Source organism: Andrena cerasifolii, chromosome 3 (genome assembly GCF_050908995.1).
Source record: "Andrena cerasifolii isolate SP2316 chromosome 3, iyAndCera1_principal, whole genome shotgun sequence".
NCBI classification, from domain to species: domain Eukaryota; kingdom Metazoa; phylum Arthropoda; class Insecta; order Hymenoptera; family Andrenidae; genus Andrena; species Andrena cerasifolii.
The window spans coordinates 23,720,960-23,737,927 of record NC_135120.1 but is presented as its reverse complement, the minus strand read 5'-3'; the positions used below and the strand labels follow the sequence as shown (position 1 = coordinate 23,737,927).

The 16,968-nt window shown below is 39.1% G+C and overlaps 1 long non-coding RNA gene across 1 annotated transcript; it reads right to left on the bottom strand.

Moving 5' to 3' along the window:
• Window positions 1-391: 391 nt before the first annotated feature.
• Window positions 392-12,053, bottom strand: LOC143366848 (uncharacterized). Its single transcript, XR_013084833.1, has 2 exons — window positions 3,769-12,053; window positions 392-3,460 (listed from the first exon to the last, which is right to left on the bottom strand). It is a non-coding gene; the product is annotated as an uncharacterized LOC143366848 (long non-coding RNA).
• Between the last annotated feature and the right edge of the window lie 4,915 nt (window positions 12,054-16,968).

The window sequence follows — 16,968 nt, the reverse complement described above, 5'->3', positions numbered from 1 at the left end:
CCTACGAACATATAAGTCAAAGTTTAATATAACGTCAGTTTATTTGGTGACACTCCATCTCATGCCTTTAGTCCGTATCCTTGTCAGTCTGAAAGCTGGCATGCCTGCTTTTAGTTGCACAGCAGGACAGCCAACTCATAATCAGTAATAAAATAGAAAAGACTAGAAACTTGAAGAATTTAAAACTGCGTGTTCACATTTGTATTTATTTTATTATCCTTCTTTAAGTTTTAGAAAACATATACTAGAATCATTCTCAGTCGACACATTTAATCGTATTGTCAGTGCTTCCCATATCCCATACGAACGGCGGCTGCAGCCAAAAACAAAAGAAGGCAACAGAACTCCTTGAATGATCGGGTATGGTTGAATGAAACACACACACGAGGAATGTTTTGATCGAAAAGAATTTTATTCTCGACAACTGTCGTCATAGCACATGATTTACCGCACGTGTGAGTGTGTGAGAGGGCCATCCAACCATCTTGACACTCTTCCCTCGCTCATGGTACGTAATCAGCTCTCTCTATCTCTCTCTCTCCCCCTCCCCCCTCTCTCTCTCTCTCTCTCTCTCTATGTCATGTATACGTTCAAAAAATGTGTAATCATGGAAATATAGGTACGCCTAGGTTCTCTAAAAGGTTCACCTGTACGCGCGTTCTTCTCGCTCTCGTAAAATAAAAGTAATATTTTTTGTGTTTTTCTTTTCCTGTTTAGTATTCTCCGCTATCGTGTTCACCGCGCCGTAGACGGATTTCTCTTGCGACACTAAATTACACATTTGTACATCGTTAACATCCCATAAAAGTAGCCTTCCCTCCTTCTCTCTTCCTCTCGCTCGCACCATATCGCCCCCAACCCTCTCCCCTCGCTCTCCTTCAGTTTCGCCGCTATACTTTTCTCGAGTTCACCTTACATTTACAAACTAGGATATTTCGAGTCCCCTTTACAAGATATGCTCGCACACGCGGACACGCGCGCATACACGTCTCGCCACACGTTCACTCACGCTCGCATCTCCTTCGCCCGGGATTTATTAATTGGGGACTCCCTCGCAGCTTCCAGAGCAGTCATCCCTCTGGACACGTTTTCTCTATCACACAAACATCGCACTCGATATGCATGCCACGGTTGATATGCACAAATGTATATGTATACTTCGGGAACTTTCGGGAGGGATCGAGGATGAGTCGGATCCTAGAAACGAGATACAAAGATGTCCGATCGAGGGACCTCGCTAAGCGTGAATTCCCACGGAGACTGCGCTCGAAACCGCGACGCGGCGCTTCTTTCGCTCTTCGCGACAATAGATATCGTAACAGGAACAAGGTCCGCGACAGAAATGGGCAAAATTTTATTTGGATGACGAGTAACGAATAAGCTTCTATTCATCACAAACAGATACATTTTTAGTCAAATAGAAACTTATCCGAATTTTTTTTTAATCGAATAATAATTTATCTAGATAACATAAGTAATTCTGATGCGGATAATTATTTACTCGTTGCGTAGATTGTATGAACACACATTTACAAAACGAAGACGAAATCAGTTTATTCGAATAAATAACGATAAATTATTCGAATAAATGGGTAGAATGATATGTTACAAATAACGAATAATTATTATCCAGATGAAATATTCGACTAAATAGAATTTATTCGGATAGTTATCTTAGGTAAATATTTATTCGAAGCAATTGGAGTAATGCCCAACTCTGGTCCGCGATAACGCGGCGGATGCTTTCTGGCGAATCGCCCATTCGAAATGTTCGTTGGAAACGATCATATCACGTATTAGGCAGTGCAAATCGTGACCATAATTGGTAGCGAGATCGGTAGGATTTTTGCAAGAAAATCGACTGACCAACGAAGAAACTTGTTTTTGTTGGAAAAAGACGCTTAAGGACGTATTCAGGCGAGACACTTCGGTGGCTGGCGAGTACTATGAGACTGTAGTGTAGGGTTGGAAACAATTTATTCTATTTTTTTCTCACGTTTCGTTAAAAGATGAATAGAATTGTGTTACTATTACCATATGCCACGTGCCTCGTTTAACGCATTATTTAATTGTTACAAAAGTGGACAAGAGTACGCTTCAGCGCATACCAATAACAATCGTACTATTCTTTAAGAAAGAACATAAGAACCCTCCTTCAAAAATATCCTCTTGAGAGATTAACGCGTGATTACATTGCGCGTCCGTGGGTGCGCATTGGTTTGTTAAAGTCGTCAATGTTTCAACTCTTAAGGCGGATTCACACGTACCAGTTCCACAATACCGTTTCCCTATTTTGCAATGTAGAAGTCCACAATTGCCCGTGTCAGTTACTGACAGCGGCACAAAGAGGCCACTGACACTGATGGCACTGAACCGTTGCGAAACTGATCCGTGTAAATCAGCTTTTATAAGGGGAAACCACCAGTGAGACACAGTGGCCTGTCGCCAGACACTTTGTGGCTCTGCCGAAGTGCTCGTATTGATTGCACATGGACCTTTTCACAGGAAACACATCTGTGCCTCGAGACTGGTGTTTCAGACATTTTCTGTACTTTTTTTTTATCTTCTTTAAACTAGTACTATATATACTAATGGAATATCCAGAGAATACCAGTAACAAGCCATAAGAAAGTGTTGCGTGGAAAGGTCTTGTAATTTCAGTGGCAAACCACTTTATTTTGGAATGAAGCTCTTATAAGCCAAGCTGATTAACTCTATAAAATAAAGCATAAGAAAATTATTAAGTTAAGTATTAATTCTGTACACAAGTGCTATAATTGAGAAGTGTACAGAAAGTGGAGCTGATCAGTTTGGCTTCTGATCATGAGAGGCTCTACTAGGCTACCTAGTGATTTTTCCTTCTAGTGACTGAGACACTGACAACTGCACACTCCACTTGCGTCACATTATGAAATAGTAAAGAAGACATAGAAGATAGAAATGTATGAATATTCCTCAGAAAACCGTCACGAGCCACCAAATTATCTTGCCGAAAAGGGATCCCAAGTAAAAACGTTACTTATTCAAAAGTCTCATTCTCCTTTCTACTCCTATCAAATAATATATTACTCAATTACTTTTACATTATACTAAAAGTAATCACGTAGCCGAACACAAATGTTACTCATTTACAATTAAAACTCCACTATCTTAACTCACAGAGTGCCCCGTTTGAATTGTCCCAATTCATCATCGAAACGAAATCGCTACGCCCCTTGTCCATCGTTAGCCACGATACTTTCCACGTCAACTAAACATCAAATTTTCTTTCGAATCAACACGAACGTGTGTGTGCACTGCACGTGCAAATGCATCTCCCCGTATCCGACAGGATTAAGATAGTAAAAAAATGGCACAAAATGCCTTGCGCTCGCTAATGTCCACAGGGAGAACATGACGTACGAGTGTTTGACCCCCGGCCAACTGTGCTGGGTCTTTTTGGACCCAATAGTATGGGAAACTGGAGAAATCGAAAAAATCACTTCTCTACTGCTTTAAGAAAAAGAACATTGTTCGAAACGCGTACAGTAGGATAGTTGATACAAGGTCCAAAGTGACCCAGGCGTCGACTTCCGTGTGATCAACCCGAACCGTCCGCCATCCGAGTGTTTAATGATTTGCACGAAGTGAATCGAGTAGACAAAGCTCGACAGGTTAATGTAACACGCTTATCGGACGTGTTCAACAAACAGCTTCGAAACGCATTAAGAACACCTACGGAATCGTCGAGTGTGCGTGACAGGGTTATCGTTCACGTTACGGCCATACCTTATTTTCATCGTGGCGACGTCCTTTGTCGTTAGCGTCCCCCTTCGCTCCCCCACTCATCAGTATTCGCTAAATTCATCCAATAAAACACACACACACACACGCATGCATCATATATGTAAAAGCTACGGAACACCAAAAAATAACGTTCGTTTCTCTCGTTTTTCGCTTGAACGCTTATGGATACGCACCATGCACTCGTTACATGCCCACACACGTCCCCGTATATTTGAACGCGTCATATTCCCGCCTCTCCACGTTCGTATGTTCAGTGACACCTCCCGACCGACGTTAGCAATTATCGCATACAATCGTTGCGGAAAGAAGTGTCGACTGGCCTCAAGTAGCGCGAACAACACAGCTCACACATCAACACGAAACACATTGCACCCTTGCCTGTGTAATTAACACATTCTGCCGCCGCGCTGGTCACGTGAAAATACGTTTCTTCCACATTATCGCTTAACCGCCAGTCACGTGAAATTATGTGTTTTCTGCTTATTATTATTGTATAATGAAAATATTAGGTCAGTGGAAAAATTCGTTCGCTCACTGTTAGGTGATGTTATGTGCCTAAGGTGTTATGGAAGTGTCTTCTTTCATTACTTTGGGAAGCGACAAATTTTGGGGAGCGACAAATGTTGGAATGCGGCAAATTTTAGGGAGCAACAAATTTTGTGGAGCGACAAATTTTGAGGAGCGAAAAATTTTGGGGAGTAACAAATTTTGAGCGAGAGAAATTGGAAAAGGTTTAAACACAAAGGCTTGAGAGAACTTTAAAAACAATTTACGTTTTCTTCATGTAGCGAATTAGCAATGACTCAGACGCACCTAAGTTGCCATATTGAATTAATATTAAAAATGTCTGGACTATTTTAAATTAAAATACTTGATGATATTTCGCGGAAAGGGCAGCAGACGCTTGTTAGCCTAGAGGCGCCAAATCTTCAAATCCACCCCTGCTTATACTTGTGCCAGAAGAATGGCACAAATTCATACACGTCCAAGGAAAATACATTGATTAACAAACCATGTGGTATATTTTTATTATTAATGAAAACTTTAGTTCAATAAAGCGAACGAACTTTTGCACCGACCTAATAAAACAAATATTCACATTTAACGAAATCTGAGATTTACGTGTTATACGGCTTCAATTAAAATGGAGTAGATTCGCAGTTGCAGCAATTTTTCCAAAGTGTAAGTGTTAAACCAAAACACGAGACTATTGCTCGCTGTTAAGCAAGTTTCGTAAGTGGTAAATGCGGTGCGGAATGTATTAACACTTTGCCGACCGAACGAGTTATCGCCTGACGTCGCGTCGGACATTGCTACAGCTTTTGTGATCCGTTTGAAATCGCATGCTCTAACTTAAAACATCCCGATTACCCAACAATGTTCGACTGTTGACTAATCGAGTGAAATTTGGAAATTAATCGTGCAGCGAACGTTAAATCTGATACTTTATGCGCTTTTTTCTGAGGTCCGCGTGGGAGAATATTTTTGTAAATGTGCTTGCATTGAAATTTTAAGTAATAGAGATATATTAATAGGTTTTCGCGTGTTAGTAACTTTTGACGGTGCGGTGACACTGGAAATAATTATATTTATGCAGTGACACGTTGAAATATCCACGACGGTCCACACTTTCCCCACCATTACCCTCCTCTACGAAATCCGGTGAATAGTCGACCCAAATTCTTTAAATGCGGGGGAGACGTTGGAACGCTTCTCAGACATTTTTATGCATCTCTATTCGAATAAATACAGTTTTTGTCCAATTATACGAATCATGAAAAGCTACTTTGCATATACATATAAGGACTAAAACATCCGCGACCTGCACTTCATTTAGGCCCGACGCAACTTTTAAACGGAGCAGAATCAGCTGCGAATAATCTCAAGCACGTCTTCTACTTTTACGTCTTGCGTCTCTGTTCAGAGAGAGAGAGCGGAAAAAATAGCCAGATGCAAAATGTTTGACCTAGAACATGAAGTGTCCCGTCAAGTATTCATTTTTTAATACATACAACCCAATACTTTGACACGCCGAATGGCAGGAACGGATTAATTCATGTAGAAAAATATACAGCTCCATTTAAAAAACAGTCCGGTTACATTTTGCAGGTGTATCAGAGCATTTTATTGATAAAATATTCAGCACCATGTTTCCCCGTACCTTTTTCTATCTTCACATAGAAGATACAGTAGTAGTAGTACACCGCATGTCGCGTTTAGTAGTTTAAGGGGTTACATACCCTTGATAAGGAAAATAGGGTCATTTTTATGATTTTTTCACATATAAAGAGACGTGATATTTAAAAATCAAGATATACACCTTGTTGTGTGTAAATTAAGCTATATTCTCTTCAAAAAGAAATTTGATATCTTAAGACGATTGTTCGATCAGTTGTCTTGTTTTTTATTAACAAAAGAAGCTGAAAAGTTAAGTCGAAAATCACACGCTTGACTTTGAGTAGCTGCCATTTCTCAAAAAATATTTTTTTTGAGAAATTGCCGCCGAGAAGTACTAGATTATAGTCTTAAAAATATTCGTGCAAAATTGTATTCAAATCGGTCCAGTAATCACCGAGATATTTTTGGTACCACGAAACAAATGCTGTTATGGCACCATTTCTTAAGATTTCAAATTTTGTTTTGCAGGGAATATAGTTTAATTGAGGCTATCAGCGCAATAGTAGCGTAACCCACAATTTTAGGTGGATTGATATTTCAGCCTTAATCACCTCTTATACAACAATATTTTAATTCTATAGTGGCCTGAGCAACCTTCCAAAAACATCTACAAAATAGCTGCACAAAAACGTGATTTTGCACTGAGCATTTTGTTGATTTACCTCATACAATACCAATTCTCCAATATTCATACATTTACAATTATATACTAATAGTACACATCTTAACAATTATATTTTTCTAAAAATCATACCTATATACCTAAAAATATAAATTAAAGCAACGACTTTCGAACGTTAATAACTTCATTAGCCGTAATCTCAAGACAAAGTTTTTGGGTTTACGCCACAAGGTGTATATCTTGATTTTTAAATATCACGTTTCTTTATACGAAAAGAAGAATATTAAAAATGACATTTTTCCGACCTGTCAAGATTATGTAGCCCCTTAAGTACGAGTTAATTAATATTTCAAATAACGATCGGGTGTCTCGGATCGTCAAAATGATTCAGTTAACAAATTGAGTAATTATTTTCAGAAAAATTGAAGAGAGTTGCAATCGTTTACCTAATATTTCTTCCATGTAAACTTCATAAAACTGCTCTCACGCGAACGTTATTTCGATTTCGAGGTATGTCCACTTAAAGTTATTCCAATCGCTCTCGTAGCGTTTGCGTTGAGCACAATGCAGCGTGGCGTAAAAAGAAAGAGGGGATCTCCCCTCCCGGTCGTTCAGCGACGCAGCGTGCAGCAGGGGGATTTCCCCCGAGCGGTTGGCAATGCGTTAATCGTAATCTGAACGATGGGAACGGTCGGTGTCCCGTGGTTCTCGACCGCCTGTAAATTCCAGGACGGCCGTGTAGATGCCGGATAATCGGTACGTGCCTCGCGATCGCAAGACAACGGGATCCCTTCTCAACGGACAATGTTCTTTAATTAAAAAAGAAAGAAGGAGAAGAGAAAGAAGGAGGTGGAAAGGGACCAAAAAGAGGCGCAGGGAGCAACGGAACATCCCCTAGTCCCTGTAGCGATTGTTTGTAGCCCCTTCCCCCTCTGTAATCGTTTTGGCAGCGTTTCAAGTATATATATATATATATGTATATATATATATATGTGTGTGTGTGAAATGCTCGTCACTAAGAGATATACAGCTGAAACGAGGAACCATTGTCTCCTCCTTCTTCCCTTTCTGTGCGTCGTAAGACGTTGCTTGTACGTGTGCATGAACTAACGTAAGTCTGAGAGTAAACGCCACAATATGAAAGGTAGCATGGGCGCAGAAGGAAGAAGTTTCTTTCCCAGAAAGCGCCGGTAACGAAGATCAAGCCACGCGGCGGGCGATGGTAGGACTATTACTTATCCCTCCTAAGGGAGCAATAAAAGTCTGAGTATTAAGTTCTTTAATAAAAGAAGAGGAGAGGAGCGAGAGGAGGGGAGGGGGAGGAAGGGAGGAAACGGCGGTGAGGAAGTTCGCGAACTGTTGAACTTTAGGAGGGTTGTGTTTGCTTCTCGATAGCTTCGAAAGCATTAAATCGTGTGAACCGTCTCCTCCGGTTTAGCTTCGGTTCGGTCGTATGGCACAGGAGGGAGACACTTTGGGCGACGGCGACGAAACGGCCATTAAATGGCAACTTCGTGTCCCTGCCATCGAGAATTTTATAAAGCACCGAAGTGCCTACGGTTTAACGCCAGTTACTTCATCATCGGCCAGGGTGAGCCGTTCCGTTAGATTATACGACTCGCAGTGTTGTTGTGAACGTCTTTAATGTCAGCTTTCAGAATGCTCGAAAAACTGTGCATGTAATCACGCCCGGCTTGTCTCTATAGGCAAAACTAAGTAAATAGGCAGCTGCCTAGGGCGTAAGGTTGGCAGGGGGCGCAAAATGTTTTTTTTTTTTAAATAAAGTTTTAAATGGAATGTTCCAAGGTGTACTATAAATGTGTTAAGCTACGAATCAAACTTCAGAGTAAGGTCATCAAAAAGCTCAAATAAATGAATATAATCACTGGGTAATATCAACTACTAGGATTATCTTCTGCTTTTATCTGGTACTTCTATTCTAATGTTTCTCTTTTATCATTTGCCAAATTTCTTTGTATGACTTACAACCTTTCCACAAAGTTATAGCATTTTAAACCATTTCTCTTTAGAATGCTTGCAATAAATAAACCCTTAGATTTGCAAACTTATGGATAGTGTTACTGGCATCAGAAATAATGTGGTGAACTTATTTTCGACAATAAGTATTAACTTCCACTTTTTTTCAAGATTTTTGTTAATCACGCGCAAACAGTGTTTGGCAAACACAGTGCAGCTAATATTACTTTTGACAAAACATTTTAGCCTCCACTGCTTAAAGAGTTTAAAGCCCGATATTCGAAATTATTTAGTTACATTTTGAAAAATATTAAAAGTGTCTGCAATTAACATTTTACATATTACGAGGACACTTATAGTATCATCAATACTTTGTACTCTCTAATTATTTTATGAGATGTAACCAGAACTTGTTACACTCCGTTTTCAGTTTGATTCTATACAGAACATTACTGGTTTGCCATACTAGTCTGTTAATAAACTATCGAAACTATGCATCCTAAAATAAAGTACTTTAAAATTATTTCCATTAACCATTTTTTTTTTCAAATTTTTTTATTAACTTTCTGCCCGTACCAGAAATTTTGTGGCTCGCTGTAACCAGTTGAACAGTTAATTATAACTCGACCAACAACTGCCGTTACGCCATTTATCAGGAACGAGTTTAGAGGAAATACTATTTTCTGAGCATTTAAATTGTCAGAAGTTTGCGGAAAAGCAGAGTATATACAGGGTGTGCTGAAACTGTAGGTAAAAATTTCGCTGGTTAATGGAACTCAGAAAACCAAACAGAAATGTCTAAATGAACGTAGATTTGCCAACTAATAGTTTTAAAAAAAAGCTAAGGTCATTACGTACTATGTATACCGTACAATGGCCGTCTCGATATCTGAGTCTGAATTCGTCAAAGTTCCCTTTAGAGTCATTTAGAAAGTTTAACTTACTCGATTCCCATTTATTAATCTAGAAAAATTTATACAACTCACTCAAAATGGTTGTCAAACCAGTGCAAGAAAATCCGGGAATTTTTAAACATACACGTTCACGCAGCGGCGCACCCAAAGGGGGGAGGGGGCGGCCAAGGGGCCCTGGCACCCCTCAAAGAAGGGGTATTGTAAGAAGAAAAGAAAACTGAGTTTTATTCTTTAAATCGATTTTTATAATCACCTAATGAATTTTATTGAATTTGCATTAAAAAGATTTGTATTTCGTTCCACTACCCCGCTAAGATTTTGCCTATACTTCTGATGCACCCGGTACGTTCGCAGTGATCTTTGACGACGCTATTTCTTCGATACAGAAAGCGTATTATTGTATTATGTACGACTAACCCAGCTAAGCAAAGTTGTTGCCTGAACATCAAACGAGACACGACAGCGTGCTAATTAAATTCATCGAATTTACTACTTGAACCGAGAGTCGATCGAAGGAAAGCACGAAAAGAGACGTCGAGCAATTAACGTAGTTTCTATTGCAAACTGGTCGATATACACGGGATTTACGTAATTACTTTGGCTAAATGCTTTCTATTGCCGTTTAAATGCTGCCTCCGATGTGTTCGCTTGGAAGTTGACTCGTGCGTACGGAGTCTCGCAGAGACCTGCTTCCACGATGTATAGTCGTCGTTGCACACACTATTTTGACATTGGCAAAACCTCGCGAAGCACGCGTATAGATTTCATCTCTCTGGCTTTTCGACAGGAAAATTGTTTATGGCCTGCTTTTCAATCTCTCGATGTTCTCAGCGATATTAAAATAAGGCAAACTCTCTTTTTCAAACAGATCTACTATTTTATGAATTTACGTGTACTTTATGCAGAATTTTATTTTTTTTGTTTTAATTTAGTTATTTTAAGTCACGTCAACCTCTAAGTTGGGATATTAACCTTTAGAGGGCTGGGCTGGCCACTATAGTGGCCACCTAAGAATTTGGATACTTTGCCGGACATTTTGGTGGTATATATGCATAAATTTTAAGCAAATAAAATTTACAATTTCAATGAAAAAATCACGGCCCTCTAAAGGTTAACGACTCAATCTATAGTATCAATATTCGTAACTCCTGAAGAAGATTGTGACTTTTAAGGAATCTCAGCAGCTGTTTTATCTTCTTCGCACAAATTTTGTTACCAGAGAAATGTAGCAATTTCTTGCGGGTATATGCAGTTATATAATTACTAAAGTGTTGCAAATGTTCTTCCAAGAATTATGTAAACGTTGGCAAATGATAAATTGCTATGATGCCCATTCAATATTTTTTAAAGTTGCTACACTATAGACGACAATTTTGTATCTTCCAAAAATGGAAGCAGTCCTTCAGTTTCTATTATAAAATTTTCTCAGTACATTTTTCCTAGTTAAGATATTGTCTGGATAATGTTTCCATTAAAATACGCGTTCATTTCTAAGATGTATACATATCCTACTCAAATTCGTTGCATATGCCAAGGTATTTTAGGTGAAACGTTAAGCTGCTCGCTGAAATCGGCGCGATATACATGGGCTGTTTGTTTGGAATAGTTACGAAAAGAATTGATATTGAAATAAAAATTCCCCGGGGCCGAATTGATTTTAAGGGGCTCGTGAAATCGAGATCTTCATGTAATCGGAAAACTACCGTCCGATGAAATGTGTTTGGCTCAATGTTGACATCCATCGATTTAACATGTTTGCATAAATTTGCATGGTTCGCCGTATTGTTGCAGGAGCAAAAAAGGATTGAATCAAAAGTAAACTGAATCGCGAGTGAAATAGCACACACGTAGTGAAGGCTCCAGTAGTCGATATCACGATACGATCAGCCACGTTCCGTCTCTGTTAATTATACTTCCTCTTTAATTATTAGTTTCTCCTATAAATGACACACATCCGCATTTCAATAGTGAACTGCGACCCAATTTTTCACCTGATAAACACCTCGGAAGACTTAAATCAAGCCTCCAGTAGTCGATATCAATATATGTTCAACCGCGTTCCTTTCCTAGTGTAAATTATTTTTTCATTCGAAACACATAGATCTGCACTGCAACCAATATCAATAATGCTAACACAAAACAGCCCCGGGAGGGTTAATTCAATTTTTCCGAAACACGTTCGAGATCTTTAAATCAGAACTCCAGTAGTCGATATCAAGATATGTCCAGCCATGTACGTTCTTTTCTAGTATGAATTATTCTTCCATGTAAATTACACAGATTTGCCCTACCATCGGCGGCATTAATCTGTGCTGCTAAGAGAAAGCTGCCTGAGGAGGGTTCATTCAACATTTTTCCTGGCGTACGTCCGAGATACTTGACTCGGAGCTCAAGTAGTCGATATCAAGATTTTTAGCTCGAGCAGCTTTCCCGCATGGGCGTTGCAAGTTTGCAGCGTGGAATTAATGACAATAACTTATAGTGCTAAAGCAAAGTTCCACGAGGGGGGGGGTGGATTATGACTCGATATGTTATCGTCAACAGCGAACCACCTTTCACAAACTTTGTATTTTTATCCTTACTCTTCTATGTGCCTATATAACACCTGCTGGAAATTCATGCACGTACAGTCTTCCTCGGATTATTGAAATGCTTTTTTCCCCCGGATTATTGGGAAAGACCTACCCACCCCACAGTTTTGCTTTCTCGCTGCGATCGCTGCTGAAGATTGCTTAAATGCAGCCTTCAGGAGAAATTGCCTGGATGTTTACTACCTATTTGATATTACGAGGATTGGCAAATTACTTTGATAATAATTGCAGGAGAAATGTTGTGAGTTAATCGCGAGAAGCGCGCTTTTCCCCTTAAACCGGGGAACTGGAACTCTAATCGTGTTTTCATAATAAAAAATAGACCGAATTGCTTCATATTTGGACTCATTTGCATCGACATGAACTCACCAATCCGTCGGTAATACTCTCATCAAGGTGTAATCAGTAATATAAAAAGTTGCATATTCAATAAGTACTGAACCACTCAATTCCACGTCGACCGAGGGTCTTCCGCTGGTGCGCTATTTCACTCACTCTCGGTTTACGTCGATCAGTGCTTGTCAGACAGTTCAGGCGAGGGTCCGGACAAGGGTCAGTTTATTAGCTGCTAACTACTTCCACTGCCCGGTTTATAGAGAATTCCCCGGTCCCAAATATTTCTCGATAATCCGGGGAAGACTGTATCTGCAAAGGTCTTAAAAGTACATTGCACTGAAAATGCAATATAAATGTAATTTTAAGTAAAAGGAAATAATACATTTCTTATAATAAGTAAAATTGTCTTTAATTAACATGACAGTCTATGCATTGTTATAGTCATTTCGAACTGTTATGTAAACGTAAAAAACTATTGCAATGCTGGAGAAAAGTGTTTCGTTTAATAATAATAGTGAATAAATACACCGAGTTTTTTGTTTGATAAGTTTCAATATTTAAGATTTCTTTGTAGTAGGTACTAGTCTTTTTAGAATCGCGTTATAAACGTGTCGATAAACTTATTTCTCCACGTCCATCAAACCTTTAAACTTCAATTTTTCGTCGATATTAATGCAGAAGAAAATTATTTTCACCATTACGAGGTAGGATCCTCTTTAAATGACCCCCTGTTTTGTTTCCAGCAAATTTGTCATTTTGTATAATAGAAGTGTCATTTAATTACAACCTGAACGAACGACATGCAGTAAGTACATAAAAACTTGGAATAGATTTTGCAATGCATGTTTTAATACCTGCGTTCCAGGTCGAAAACATTAGCACTAGTGAAATAACAAAAAAACCTAATATTCAAGCAACAAATACTAATATTCCATTTGAAAGAAAGCAAAAATATACAGTTACCTTTAGAAAAAGAGGAAAGAGAATAAGAATATAAGCATGTAATAACAAGAACCCCTATTATCACTATTTTCTCTAACATCAAATTCCATATTAACAAAGTGACAAAGAATGATCCTGTTACGTTTCTCACACTTTCCCACCACTTACAAACTGTTCAATCAATTTTGATTTAAAAAAAACTTCACTGACACTTCCACGACACAACATGGTAATATATGGCGAAACCTTGCTCATGTTTCAACAACATTAATGTCCATTACATCGTAAAGGATTACATCTACTCAGAGGCCCAAGAAAAAAGACAAATTCAGGATTTTTTTTCGAAAAACGTACAGGTGTAAATCATACCCAATTTTTTTCCACTAAGATTTATTAATTATTTATATATATATTTATTAATTAGATTCCCCCAAATTTTGATTGAAAAATAACAACGACTAATGAAGTTTTTTCGAAACAAAAATTGGGCGGATTATAAAAATAGATTAAACGTAAAGGTCCAGCACGTTCCCATTCTTTCAAATTTAAATCTCGATTTTTTGACAATTACAAATAAGCACAATTTCTTCAAAGAAAATTTCACGTCTATTCTCCAAATGGTGACAGGCTTGTAAGAAAAATCGAAAAACGTCAGAAGCCTTGACTTTTAATATATTTTTAAAATCCATCCATGTTTTTGGCTTGGGTTCAGTTGTCTGTTATTATTTTTCACTCGAAACTTGGGTCAGCCTAATTAATGAATATACATAAACAGGTACCATTCGCTAGAAAAAAATTTGGTATGATTTCGACCTATATCTACCTCTTTTCAAAAGAGTTCCTGAATAATTTGTCTGTTTTAAAGCTTCTTACGCACGTGTGCAACGAGACAGGTGAACCGATTGGAAAATTAAAATGCAATGCTCCTCGCGTTGCCTACGAAGAGGCAATATATATCTCCCAACCTCCTGGATGGATAAGGTATCGGGTAATTGCCCGTGATATCTTTCCGGTACGACTCATTGTCAAACACGCCAGCTTGTCTCGGCTTTTGTGACTCTCAAATGAAATGGATCGCAATATTGTAAGCAGTAGCATCGGGAGAGCTGGCATCGCGGATGTTCATTAGCTACCGCTGTGTCCGTGCGCCATTCTGTCTGAGATTCGTACCGAGGCATAGCCGAACGAAAAAAAAAAAGGATTCTAAACGCGGATTTTCCGCAGACAGCCTTTTTATACGCAAATCTCTTGCCCCTGTTGTGTACGTGCGCGTATAGGTCCGTGTTTTGTTGCCGTATTTCTGTTTCGTCCTTTCAATTGGGGATGACATAGATCACGTGGTGGTGGGGGGGGGAGGCATAATTTTATCCTAAAAATTCCACACCGACGCGGGGCTACAAAGGGGGAGAAGTACAAAAAATAACTAAAGGGAAAACCTTTTTTTCGCGTCATCTGGAGTGGAATATACGCGTGTATTCGTATCGCAGTGGCGAACGTGGGCGCTCGGTTTTGAAACTTTTGGAAAACGTGATGTCATTGCTGTTGAGGAATTAGCGGAGCGCGTCTGCTGCATTTTTACGCGATGGTTGCGTTTCGAAATACTGTGGACCGTCTATTATACGAACTTTAATGCACAAACCCTCTGTTATCTCAACAGAGCATGTCCTTACAGAACGTACCCCCCCCCCCACCTGAAACATTCTTCTGTGACTGTTGAAACTAACTCTGGTCGTAACAATTTTATGTGAAATTAATAATGTATAATTGGATGTATTTAAAGAATTTTTTTAATTAAAATGTATTATTGGTATAATTTTTAAAAATTAATTTAAAAAATTATTATTGGTATAAATATATAATTATACCAATAATAAATTTTTTAATTAATTTTTAAAAATTATACCAATAATACATTTTAATTCTCATTAATTATTCTGCGTTAAAAAGTTTATATTTTAGTGATCTGAATTTGTAAAAAGTAGGTGCGCCAAATAATCGAATGATTATAAATTTTGTAGAGTAGAATTGAATGAAATAATTGCAATGGTGAATGTCCCTTTTACTGGAAATTTCTAACAGTAAAATGTAATAACATCATTTGACTATTTGAAGCGCAAGAGGAATGTTACCCCACAAGGTTGAACATCTTAAAGCCTTGCACAACTCATCAAGCAGAAAGGCAAGAACCCCGCAAATTCAAAAAAAAAAAAATTTCATTCCTGTTCCTCGTGCTTGCGTCATTTCGCGTAAAGCCTACAATGCTGGCCGACAGAAAGGCGAGTGTTCCGCTATCCGAAACTCCCTACTATCCGAACACTGGCATCTCCCTATTATTTCAGATAACAGACGTTCCACTGTATCGCCAGACAAACCTTTGTTAATCAGCCTGTCCCGGATTAAATCCAATTCAACATCCGCCCCACTACCTATATTCATCGCGCGCCAAGCGAGCATCATTATTTTACAATTAATTAACCCCGTCGTGCCCGCCTGCGCAAACATTATCATGTCGGCCGCGAGAAAAGAAACATCCACACCAACTGTCGATGAAAATGCTAGGGTCGCGCCAAGCCCTGATGTGTGTAACTAACAAGGAAATATTCACAAACCCGAAAATTCAGATTTTAATGAAACCTCGTGCGAATGTAGATCACACTGAAATATGCAAGAAGCATTTTTTTCTGCGGTAAATTCACTCCGAAGGGGTGTAAAAATGCAAAGATATTAAAGACATCGCGTTTTTCGATTGTTTAATATAACTTTGTAACGGCACGAGATGCAAAAAACCTTTAAATATAAAAATTCTTCAGTTTTTTATGCTTTACCACACTTACAAAAGAATAGTAAGTCATATTAAGAAAGCGATAACACGCGAGAACTTTAAGGGCTGATTTCACCCCTTCAGAGTGAGTTTGCCTAGAAAAGAAATTCTTAAGTACTTGCATACTCCGGTACGCTCTACATTCGCACGAAGTTTCATTAGAATCCGAATTTTCAGGGCTGCTCCGATGCATCAAACGGCGGATCAATATCGCGTAATATCCGTACGATCTGTGAACGTCCTCCGCCGCGGCAATATTATTACTTCGTTTCAACGGAGCCTGGGCGAAAGGAGGTCTGCCGGTGAATGGTCTGATTATTCGCCATAATTGACGCTGCGCCGTCAGTTTCATTGATACAAGAGTTTTTGTACCGCTTCCAATCTTAGTTTCCAATCTTACTCTCAATAAAGCACGAGGAGCTCGTACCCTTAATGGACTACCATTCATTGCTGGCATCGAGAAGAGACATCTCGCTGCTCGCTTCCTTTCCGCTCCGTTGAAACGGACGGGGAAGACATTTCCTCTCTCTTGTTTCCTTTTTCGCAACGATTTCGATCGGAACGAAGCACCGCCTGCCGACGACGGTGCATAAGGAGCAGCGGGGGAGGATAATGCGCGGTAAATATCGCATTCCAGGGCACCGCCACAACACCCTAAATGTCGCGGTGGCGTGACTCTGTCGCGAAATGCCTGCCAAGGTCAGCTTAATTAACATTTTCAGGCCAGCCGCGTAAAAATAGACGTGACTTTTTTAGAAAATGTATGCAGGCAGGCAAATTTCAGCAGCCGCGATGTTGCGG